The 10,642-nt window shown below is 46.7% G+C and overlaps 1 protein-coding gene across 2 annotated transcripts in view; it reads left to right on the top strand.

Moving 5' to 3' along the window:
* The window catches only part of ANAPC15 (anaphase promoting complex subunit 15), a 46,890-nt gene that overhangs the window by 32,633 nt on the left and 3,615 nt on the right, over positions 1-10,642 (top strand). The gene's annotated exons all lie outside the window — the stretch shown is intronic.

Here is a 10,642-nt window from a genome sequence, read left to right as displayed (position 1 = left end):
TATTTCTAACCTCCCTGCCAGATGTAGAGGGCAAGGAGTATCCATGTTCCCAAGTCTTCTTTAAGGGAGCAAAAATCTGCTACCCCAAAACACGTCTTTTGCGTGAGGTTTATTTCATGGGAAGGGCTTTGAAGTCTGAGTGAAAGTTGTTTTTGATGTTTATCTCTAAACTTCTCTCTGCCTGGGTCTTTTCCAGGAAGACCTAACACCTTTGTTTTCCCCAGTAAATACCCTGATTTTGCCTTTCTTCCCCCAACTTCTCTTGTCCTAGCTAAAGTATTTAAGATGGCATCTAAGGCTATGTGGCCCAGTTACTCAGTCATCTGGGGTCTCTCTCAGTTGTACAGGAGGTATACATGTTGTTATTCAATGTCTCTATGACTTTTTCTCATCAGTCTGTCTGATGCTTGATTGATTGTTTTTCAGCCTAGAGAAGCTGAAAAATGATTTCCTTTGTGCCCTAACACCTCCAACCTCGTCAACCCCAGGCACTGTCCAAATCCAGTTACAAAGTCACAGACATTCTTATGCCCTCAGTTGTTCCGAGTCCTCAGTTCCCGTTACTCACTCACCTATTCTGTAACAGCTGAGAGTCTTATTAGACTCCCTCACCCCAGCCAGGACAAAAGCCTTCTTTTTTCAGCCTCTGAGAGCGGGGAAGTACTACTGGAGGGAGAAGGGGGGAGGAGAGGAGCCGATTCTGGCAGGAGGAAATGCTGAGCTCCGTATTTCCAGTGCCTGTGTGCCACAGGGAGGTGGTTATAGAGGCAAAAGCCCTGGAGAAAGGTCTAGGATGCAGATGTGGAGCTGTTGATGGAAATTTAGAGTAGAAAAATTGAGGATGGAGGTTTTCACAAGGTCAAAATCCAGAGGTGGGGATAGGTGAAGGATCTTAAACTGGCTATGGAAGTTTGCAGGATTCTGAGGCAGAGGCAGAGAGGATTATCAGTTCCAGAAAGCCAATGCACCCCGACCCCAAGGTAGTAAATTCTAATTTCAAACAAAGCATGAATGTTTACTGGATGTCCCTTGTTCTGGCAAAACACAAATCTTGTCCTTTAAGACTGCCTGTCTGTGCCTATGCAGGTATCTCCCCGTTTCTTTTCTCTGTTTCCTTAGTCAACCTCCCCTGTGCTGCTGAACTGGGGATGTCTGCTGAATTCACTCTCAAAGAGACCCAAGAACCCCACTCATCTGAACCCAAACACCCATCAGCCTATGGATGGCAGCAGAAAACCAGGGGAGATGAGGTCCAAGACACTGGGAAAGGCTCTCCACCCCACTTGCACCGCCATCCTGGACATGAGCCACGTGTAGCCCCTCAAGCTGGCCAGGGTCACCAAGGTATCAGGTAGGGCCAGCTCGTAGGGTCAGTGCACACAGGTATGCATGGAACTCGCAGACGACACAAGTCACTCCATCACCTGCCACACGAAAGGCCCTGTGTTTTTGTTTTTTTTTTTTTAAAGGTTTATTTATTTATGCATACAAGAGCTAGGGTACAGGCCAGAGAAGCGGGGTGGGGGGTGGTGGTGAGAGGATTCAGCAGAGACAGAGTGGGGAGCAGAACAGGTAGATCTACTGAAATACACTGCTGAGGGGAGCAGCAGGCAAGTCAGGAGAGGTCTGCTGCACCACGTGGGTTGCTCCCTGGCTGGCCGGGGATCGAACTCATGGTGCAGAGGCTGCGGACTTCTTCATAGTGCAGTGCTTAACCCCTTGTGCCACCAGGGAGGCCCCAAGGCCCTATTCTTGAGGGTGAGTGCTCACCCTTTTGGAATAGAGCAAGAAGCTCAGAGGCTGCACTGAACTTGGTGCTGGGTCCTGGATGATGTCTGGGTTGACTATCTGGCCCCCATGGAATAACCTGACACTGTAATAAGCCATTTATATTGTGTGTTTAAAAAAAAAAAGAGGACCTGCCCTGGTGGCGCAGGTGGTTGAGCGCCACACTGTGAAGCTGTACGCGGCCTCTGCAGTGCTGGTTTGATCCCAGCCGGCCAGTGAGGGTCCCACATGGCACAGCAGACCTCACCTGTCGCGGCCACTGCTCCCCTCAGCAATATATTTCGTCAGTCTGTTCTGTTCCCCGCTCTGTCTCTGGTGGATCCTTTCATCCTCCTGCGCACCTGGCCTGTACCCTGGTTCTTGTATAAATAAACAAATCTTAAAAAAAAAAAAAAAGAGAGAGAGAGAGAGAGACCCTTGAAAGGCCATAGGCCTGGGTCCACAGAGCAGATCTGCTGTAGGAGAATCAGCCAAGATGGAAGGCCTGATGGCTTGCCAAGTAATGGACTCCCAGAAGACCCCAGATCATTCCCTGCTTTTCCACACCCCCCCCCCAGAGTGAGCTTCACCTGAATCCTGTTACAACTTCAGAACCTTAAGCCCTCTGACCACCTCAGTAAGTAGAGGGCCACTGAAACCCTCAGACCTGCCTCCTGGCTTTATATGCTCAGCTCTGCCTTCTTCGGATTGGAGAAGAGTGGATGGATGTGAAGGAATTCCTCTAAGTGGGACTTATGGCTGCCCCACATGCTCCACCCTCACTCCAGGAGTGATAAAGGACTAGTCTCTTGGCCCCTTCACCACAGGAGTGAGGTTAGAAGGTGAATTGGAGATGGATTCTGACCTGAGAAGTCCCTGCTCTTGTTGAGTCTCATTCCTTACTCTGAATCTCAGATGGATGCTAGGACCAGCTGCCTGACAAGAAGGGGCAGGTTCAGGCCCGCAGCTTAGGCCAATCCTGAGACTCTCTGCTAGACCAGAAATTTAATACTAGCTACATTAGCCATGGACATACTTTTGCCAAATCTGAAGGCTGCCCTGTGGCCATGCAAAAATAACAGAAAGGTATTTGAGGGGCATGTGTCAAGGGAGAAGACTCTGGACTACAGGAACTGGGGGTAGGAAGCCAGAGCTTGAAGTGGGTGCCAGCCCATGGCACACACTATCACACACCCATCCTCACAGCTGTAGAACTTTCACTTCCTAGTCAGCAACTGGAGCTAGATTCAGATCTGCATCTGAATCCAAGCCTGGTTTATTCATTCACTTATATTTTTATTTTTATTTTATTTTATATATTTTTTACATCATTTTTCATTTTTGCACAATGTATGCATTTTCATCTTGGTTATAGTCCCCATACAATTCCCACCCCCCTCCAAGCCTGGCTTCTTGCAGGAAGAGTTGCTGAATACCTCTATGCAGGACCCTCAGGCATCAGCCTAGGATTACAGACCTTTTTTCCATACCACACCCTCTTAACTTCTTATCTACCTAGAAATTCTGCTGGCTTGGCTCCAAGCCTTTGCACTTGCTGAACCCTCTCCTCTGTTCCTCTGGCCAATTTCTGCTTGGCAAACAGTGGTCCTATGGAAGACTTCCCTAAACTCTTTGGGCTTCAGCAGAACTACCTCACACTTTGTGCTTCCATCTAGCAAAGCCTTGGCTCATTGTTCTCAGAGTTATTGGTTCTCAGGTCTGCTTGTCCCCCAGACTCAGTTCCCTTACTGTGGGTTGAGGCCAGTAGATTGGGTGCTCAGGAGGCATCTGCTGACTGGCCACACAAGCACATGGATTCCTTACCTTCCTGAGCACCTTCTCTGTGCCAGGCCCTGGGCTGCCACAAAATGATGTTGACTTGGCCCTTGCTTTCAAACATGTTTTGTTGGGGAAAACCAGACAATAAGATTGATAGATGGATCTCAATACAAGGAGACTCGAGTGATCTGCTAAGAAAACACCTGGTGATTTCTTTGGTGGGTGGTTAGAAGTTTGAGAGGAGAGGAAGATTATAGGTTGAGACCTAAGTGGGTTTCAAGGAGCCAGACTTCAGAAGATGAATTCCAGGAATACAGGGAAGAAATAGCTTGGGTAAAGGTCCCAAAGTGAAAGCTGTGATGGGAGCGCATATGGAGGTGTGGGGGGGAGTTGTTACAGAACGCTCAACCCTAAGTGGCAGGTTCAAGACCCTGAAGAAGATTTCACCATTGCCATGGCTGAGCCAGACAAGGTTTATTAAGGCAGAAGGGAGGCATCCCCAAGAAAGAGGTCTCAGGCTGGCTCCCCAAAGGGATTTTGTGGTGGATTTTTAAGCTGTTTTCAGCATTAATCCACAGATCTTATCTCTCACTTCTGAGGCCATCAGGATTTTTCAGAGCATGTCATGTGTAGTGTTCTTGTGTTTAAACATAGGTCACATGACAGTCAAGGCTGCTTGTAAAACCTATGGAATGCTTCTTATGCCTGAGAGGGGTAATTAATCACTAGTAAACAAAGCATATGTGACAGCCTTTAATTGGTGAAGCAAGCACTACACACAAAGGATGGTAAAAACAATGGTAGAGTTAGAACAAAGTCTATGTTAACCTATAACCAGGTTAATTAGAAGATTATATCTTTTCTGTTTTTATGTCTTTTCTGTGTGGTTGGTTTAAACCTGCTGACCCGCCATTACATATCCTCCTGTACCAGAATGATTTGACATGAGTTCTGGTGGTGATGGGCAGGGTCTTGTATGCCGATGAAGAAGCTTGGTTTCTCCAATAGATACCATGGGAAAGCATCAAGGGGTTAAGGAGGGACCTAGTAAGGTTTTTTTTTTGTTTTTACTGTAAAAAAAATGTTGAGGGTGGGCCTCCCCGGTGGCGCAGTGTTTGAGCGCTGGGTTTCGAAGCTGCCCAAAGCTGCCTGCAGCCTCTGCAGTGCCGGTTCGATCCCCGGTCGCTGGCGAGGGTCCCACATGGCAGGCAGACCTCTCCTGCCACGCCCACTACTCCCCTCAGCAGTGTACTTCGTCATTCTGCCTATTCTGCTCCCTGCTCTGGCTCTGGTGTGAATTCTCCCATGCTTCTGACTATACCCAGTGCTTGTATAAATAAATAAATAAATCTTTAAAAAAAAAAAAAAAAAGACATGGGATGTGAGAAACCAGCTGGCACCAGTCTTGGGGAACAATTATTATTTATACAGTTCTAAATTGTCTATGAAGTTATTTCACATTATGTGAATTATTTATATTACTCATTTTGCATCCAAGCAACATTAACAGTGCTTTTTACATAACCAGCACTGTGTTTGGTGCTGAGCATCCTGCTGTGAACAAAACAGATCAAATATCTGTCCTCATGAAGCTTATAGCTTTAGTGAGGGGTGAAAAAAGACAGAGCGCTGTAGACATTGAAAACAGCAGGCAAAGATCCCTGAGACTTTTGGACTCTGTGCTCTCAACAATTCAAGGGGGAAAAAAAATCATCACTCTAATTTTTGTGGTGTACACAAGGTGCACCCTTGGTAGATGTGGGGTTAAGATTTCACTCAGGACAAGGAAGACCCCAGTTGGGGGAAGCAGGGTGGGTGAGGGTAGCAGTAAAGGATGATGGTCTGGTTCTCCCAGGATCTGGAAATAAAGGCTAGGGGTCTCCACACCCTGAAAGCAGCGGGGGATCAGAGGTGCTAGTGTCTGCATATGGACCTGACCAAGTGGAGGGAGTTAGTTCTAAAGAGGTAAATTCAAGGCTAGTAAGACTTAGAAGTGGGGGAGTTTTCTTTTTAGAAACCACTCCAGAGGGACTCAAAATCTGAGTTAGCCATGAGCCAATTGCTCAAAATCTCTGAGATGACCCAGAGTCAAACAAGAGGGGAGATGTGGCAGGTCTGGAAAATTAGGAAAAACCAAGGAAAATCCATGAGGATGGGACCAAATCCACCTGTCTCTCACAAACAAGCCCACACCAAGGCAACTGACACAGGACATATTTCCAGACCTTCCTGATTTTGCACAGACTCTCGGTTGCCTGCAAAATCCCGTGTACATCATTCCTGACCTGCTACCCATGTCACTCGGAATTGCAATCATCTTTCTCCTTTAAAGGTCTAAATCTGTGCCATTTCTTGGCAGAAAAATGTTCCAGAGGGTACTTGAAAGAACGCTTTGGAACTTAAAAAATTCTAAAAATTGAAGTGGTGGGTAAAGACTTACAGATTGGGAAGATGGAAAAGTTCTGGAGAGGGATGGTGGGGATGGTTGCACACTTCTTATGTATAAATTAAATGTACACACACACTGAGCAAATGAAATGTTGCAGTGACTCAGAAGTCGTGGGGCTGCTAGGCTTCCCTCTTTTTATTTTTTTATTTATTATTTTTTAAAGATTTATTTATTTATGCATACTAGAGCTGGGGTACAGGCCAGAGGTGTGGGGAATGAGAGGATTCATTAGAGAGAGTGGGGAACAGAACAGGCAGATAGACTGAAAAATACACTGCTGAGGGAAGCAGTGGGCGAGTCAGGAAATATCTGCTGCACCATGTGGGTTGCTCCCTGGCCGGCTGAGGAGATCGTACTTGTGCTGTGGAGGCTGAGGACAGCTTCATAGGTTGTGTATTAACCCCCGTGCCACCGGGGAGGCTCTTCCCTCTTTTTAATGCAAATCCCTGGAGTCTATCCATGCCACAGTCCTCAGCTGGAAACACCTCGATCCTCTGGCAATGTGAAATTTTGTGGCAAGTAGAGAAGGAGAGCAGGAGGAATGAACTACTAGCATCACTCCGGAGCCTAGAATTCAAGTTCAAGCTCAGAATCACTGAGCTGCTTCCTTACTTATGAGGTGGGGACTCTGGTCTCTCGTCCCCTGCTCTGTGAGCAGCAGCACCCTTGGCTCCGGTCACACTAGAGTAGCCACTTCTCATGCTGTCATACTCTGACCTGAGTACATGGTGTCCTCTGCTAGACTGCCCTTTCCTGCTTTATCTTCCTGGAAAACTCTTACTCATCTTCCAAGGCCAGGGCCAATGGCCCCTTTACTGGGAAGCCTTCCCAGCGAATCTGACTTGTCATTCTGTTTTCGGGACCTGAGGGGGTGGGGACCTGGTTTCTTCGTACATGTCTGCTGCATCATGATCACGAGGAAGTGTCTCCCTTCTTGCTGTGAGCTCCGAGAGCTCTGCGGGCTGGCCCATAATAAGTTTGGGAAAGGTACCACTAGTCCGTCTCCTAGCCCTGGTAAAAAATTAGCATGGCATTTCCTCATTTGCCTATTTTCTCATTTGCGTTAGTGGAGGCCACCATCCTCCTATGGAGTGGGTCCTCTGGGCATATTCACTAACATGGTGTGAGGAAATCGCTTGGCTATAGTGGGTGCTAGATAAATGGTCCATTTAGTGGTCTTCTGAGGAAGATCCCCCAAGATCATTTCAGATACCTTCATGTCTTCATTGCCCCCAAGGCTGATCTCCCATCCCCCTAACTTCTTCCCTTTCAGGGATCACCCCTCTCTAACTCACCCCAGCTCATGCTCTACTCTCACCTGCTCTACTCTCACCTGCTCATGCAGCTTGTCCTCAAGGCCTGAGTTTATCTTGTGGGGCTTGACTCCATCCTGGCCCATGGAGTCTTAGGCTGGGTACCCCACACAGCAGTCACCAAAGCCAGAAGCAGGAACAATGTCATCTATCAGGCCGTTCCTGTCAAGCCAGTCAGAGGTGGCCAAGGCCTGGGGGAGAGGCAGCAACCACAAGACTCTGGACCAGATTTTGTCTTCTTCCCAACCCCACATCTTTTTTTTTTTTTAAAGATTTATTTATACAAGAACTGGGGTACAGGCCAGAGGTGCAGGGGGGTGAGAGGATTCACCAAAGTGGGGAACAGAACAGGAGAAACGACTGAAATACACTGCTGAGGGGAGCAGCGGGTGAGACAGGAGAGGTCTGCTGCACCATGTGGGTTAGCTCCCTGGCCGGGGATCAAACCCGTGCTGCAGTGGCTGTGGATAGCTTCATAGGTAGTGGCAGGGGTCAGGAGTGAGGAGAAAGAGCTCCAACCAGCCTGAGGAAATGTCATCAGAGAAAATAGCCTCACAGGAGGCTGGGGAGACTACCTCCTAATCCCACTTTCCCTCCCTGTGCTGCCCCCTACCTCAGCCCTCAGCCTGGGACAGAAGGTGTCCCCACACCTGCCCACATCTTTTCTAAGCCCACCAGGACCTCTTGGTCAGCCCCTGTCAGGGAAAGGGGCAGGCTTTGTCTAGGAAGCAGCTCCATTGTCTTTCATCAAGAGGCTGGTTAAATGAATTATGGTATACCCACCCAGTGGAAGTTAAGCTGGTAAAAAAGAATGAGAGAGTTCTTGGTGATGTATGCGTAAAAATCTCCAAGCACATTGTTAAGTGAAAGGAAAGGGCAGGATCATGATCAATAGAATATTATGTTTTGTATAAAAAAATGAGGGGGGGGAATTTATGTGTTAATTAAGAAAAGTTTGGAAAGGTGGTATAAAAGGAAATTTAAAAAGTGGTTGCCTTGGGGGAAGATACAGGATTAGGGACTAGACTTTTCCTGGAAAACTTGTCTATACTGTTTCGTTTGGGGACTATGTAAAGCATACCTTATTTAAATATAATATATGTGTATATGCATATAAATATATAAAACGTTGAGTGAAAAGAGCAAGATACAGAATGATTCATTTGATTTCATATTCATAAAGTGTGTAAATTTCTTTTTTTTTATAGAGGCATGTTTTTATTTATTTATTTGTTTGTTTGTTTGTTTGTTTTGTTCATACATGCACTGGGTACAGTCAGAAGCGCAGAAGGGTGAGAGAATTCACCAGAGCCAGAGCGGGGAGCAGAGCAGGCAGAAGGACCGAAGTACACTGCTGAGGGGAGCAGCGGGCGGCAGGAGAGGTCTGCGGGCCATGTGGGACCCTCCTCCGGTGGCCGGGGAGCAGCCGGGGATCCAATTGGGCAGCTTCGCAACCCAGCGCTCAACTGCTGCGCCACCGGGGAGGCCCAAGTGTGTAAATTTCAATAGAAGGGTATGGTATATAACTTTCAAAATCAATGCTACATATCAGCTATGGATGCTATACATGTGTTTGTGAAAGTATAAGCATGAGACCATCACTAACCCTAGTTCCTTCACTATATTTCTAGAAAAACGCTATGCATTTACACCATATAGTATCCATTTTGGGGTGCATATGTGGTAGCATACTGTTCTACTCCTGTTTTGGGGAGGAGGGTTGTTGTTGTTGATTTATTTATTTATTGTAATTTCATTGTACAGTTATGCTTTTGACAAAAGAAAAACTTCACAAACCCAAGTTATCCATATTTACACATGAGTATTGTCATGTCTGACAGCATAATCTTCAAGTTGCTTCTTTATGCCTTGTGTGAACTGATGTTCATCAAAATGGTCTCTATGGCAAGCTCTTTTTATTGGCCATTATAAAAACAAAAAAGGTTTAGAAGGAAAAGTTTATTTTCCCAAGTTAAAAGTGCTTGGTCCTTAGTCTTTATTTTCCAAACATTACAGCAGACAGAAAATTAATACTAATCTAGGAAGACAAATGATGCTGCTCTCGTTTTTTATAATGTATATTGATGTTTTCCCATTATGATTTGGGTAAAACTTCTAATTCATGGCATCAACTAGCAGAATACCTCTTTTGGAGCAGAGTCTGTGGCTTCAGTCTGTGGGGTTCACTGGATTACTTCCACTTTTGGCTATTGTGAATAGTGCTGCTGGGAACACAAGAGGGCGAATATCACTTCATTGTATGCTTGTTTAAATCATGTCCCTTCCAAGCCTCCCTGGTGGTACAGGGGTTAAAGTCTGATTGCTATCAAGCAATCACCAGCCACTGTGGCCTGAGTTCAATCCCTGGCCAGGGAGCTAATCCACATGGTGCAGCAGACCTCTCCTGTCTCGCCTGCTGCTCCCTCAGCAGTGTATTTCAGTCCATCCCCCTGTTCTGCTCCCCTCTCTGTCTCTGGTGAATCATCTCACCCACCTCCCCCCCTCCTCTGGCCTGCACCACAGCTCTTGTATACATACATAAATAAAATAGGGCCTCCCTGGTGGTGCAGGCGGTTGAGCACCGCACTGTGAAGCTGTCCGCAGTCTCTGCAGCACGGGTTCGATCCCAGTCGGCCGGGGAGAATCCCACATGGTGAAGCAGACCTCTCCTGTCTTGCCTGCTGCTCCCCTCAGCAGTGTATTTCGTCAGTCTGCCTGTTCTGCTCCCGGCTCTGTCTCTGGTGAATCCTCTTACCCTCCCGCGCATCTGAAAAGGGTAGACATTCCCAAGACTTAAAATTTTACTCTTTAATAAAAAACTTTGTAAAAACCAGAGGCACATGGAAACATAATCAAGTGGAGAAACATCTGATCAAATCCTCACATCAAGAAAGGAGGAAGGCTAAATTACAATATTGGTTGAAGAGGAAACTTGAGTATAGAGAGGGGGAAAATAATGCTTGTTAAAAGTCACACATCTGTTCTGGCCGAGAGGGTGGTGGGTGATACAGCTTAATGGGGTTAAGTAGGAAAGCACCTCTGTTGCCAGAAGACATAAGGATTTCTGAAAGGGAGGTTGAGTCAGAGATTACTAGTACAGAGTCATCAGCGAATAAGTGAGAGGGTTAATGAGGCTGACCACTAAGCCGATTTGGTCCAGGCCTGGGACTTCCCTAGCTGAAGAATGTTGTGCCTCAGACTGAACTGTACATAACCTCGAATGCATAACTGAATTGCCAATTTTCAGAGACCAGTGAATGCACAGCAGTTGTGCAGAGTCTGTTTTCTCCACTGGACTGAGAGGTCTTTGAGGGCAAGGATCATGCTCCTAAAT

The sequence above is a fragment of the Talpa occidentalis genome, unplaced genomic scaffold (assembly GCF_014898055.3).
Source record: "Talpa occidentalis isolate TD23 unplaced genomic scaffold, MPIMG_talOcc4v2.1 talOcc4.3, whole genome shotgun sequence".
In the NCBI taxonomy this organism is placed as follows: domain Eukaryota; kingdom Metazoa; phylum Chordata; class Mammalia; order Eulipotyphla; family Talpidae; genus Talpa; species Talpa occidentalis.
This window is presented reverse-complemented; position numbering and strand designations above follow the sequence as displayed.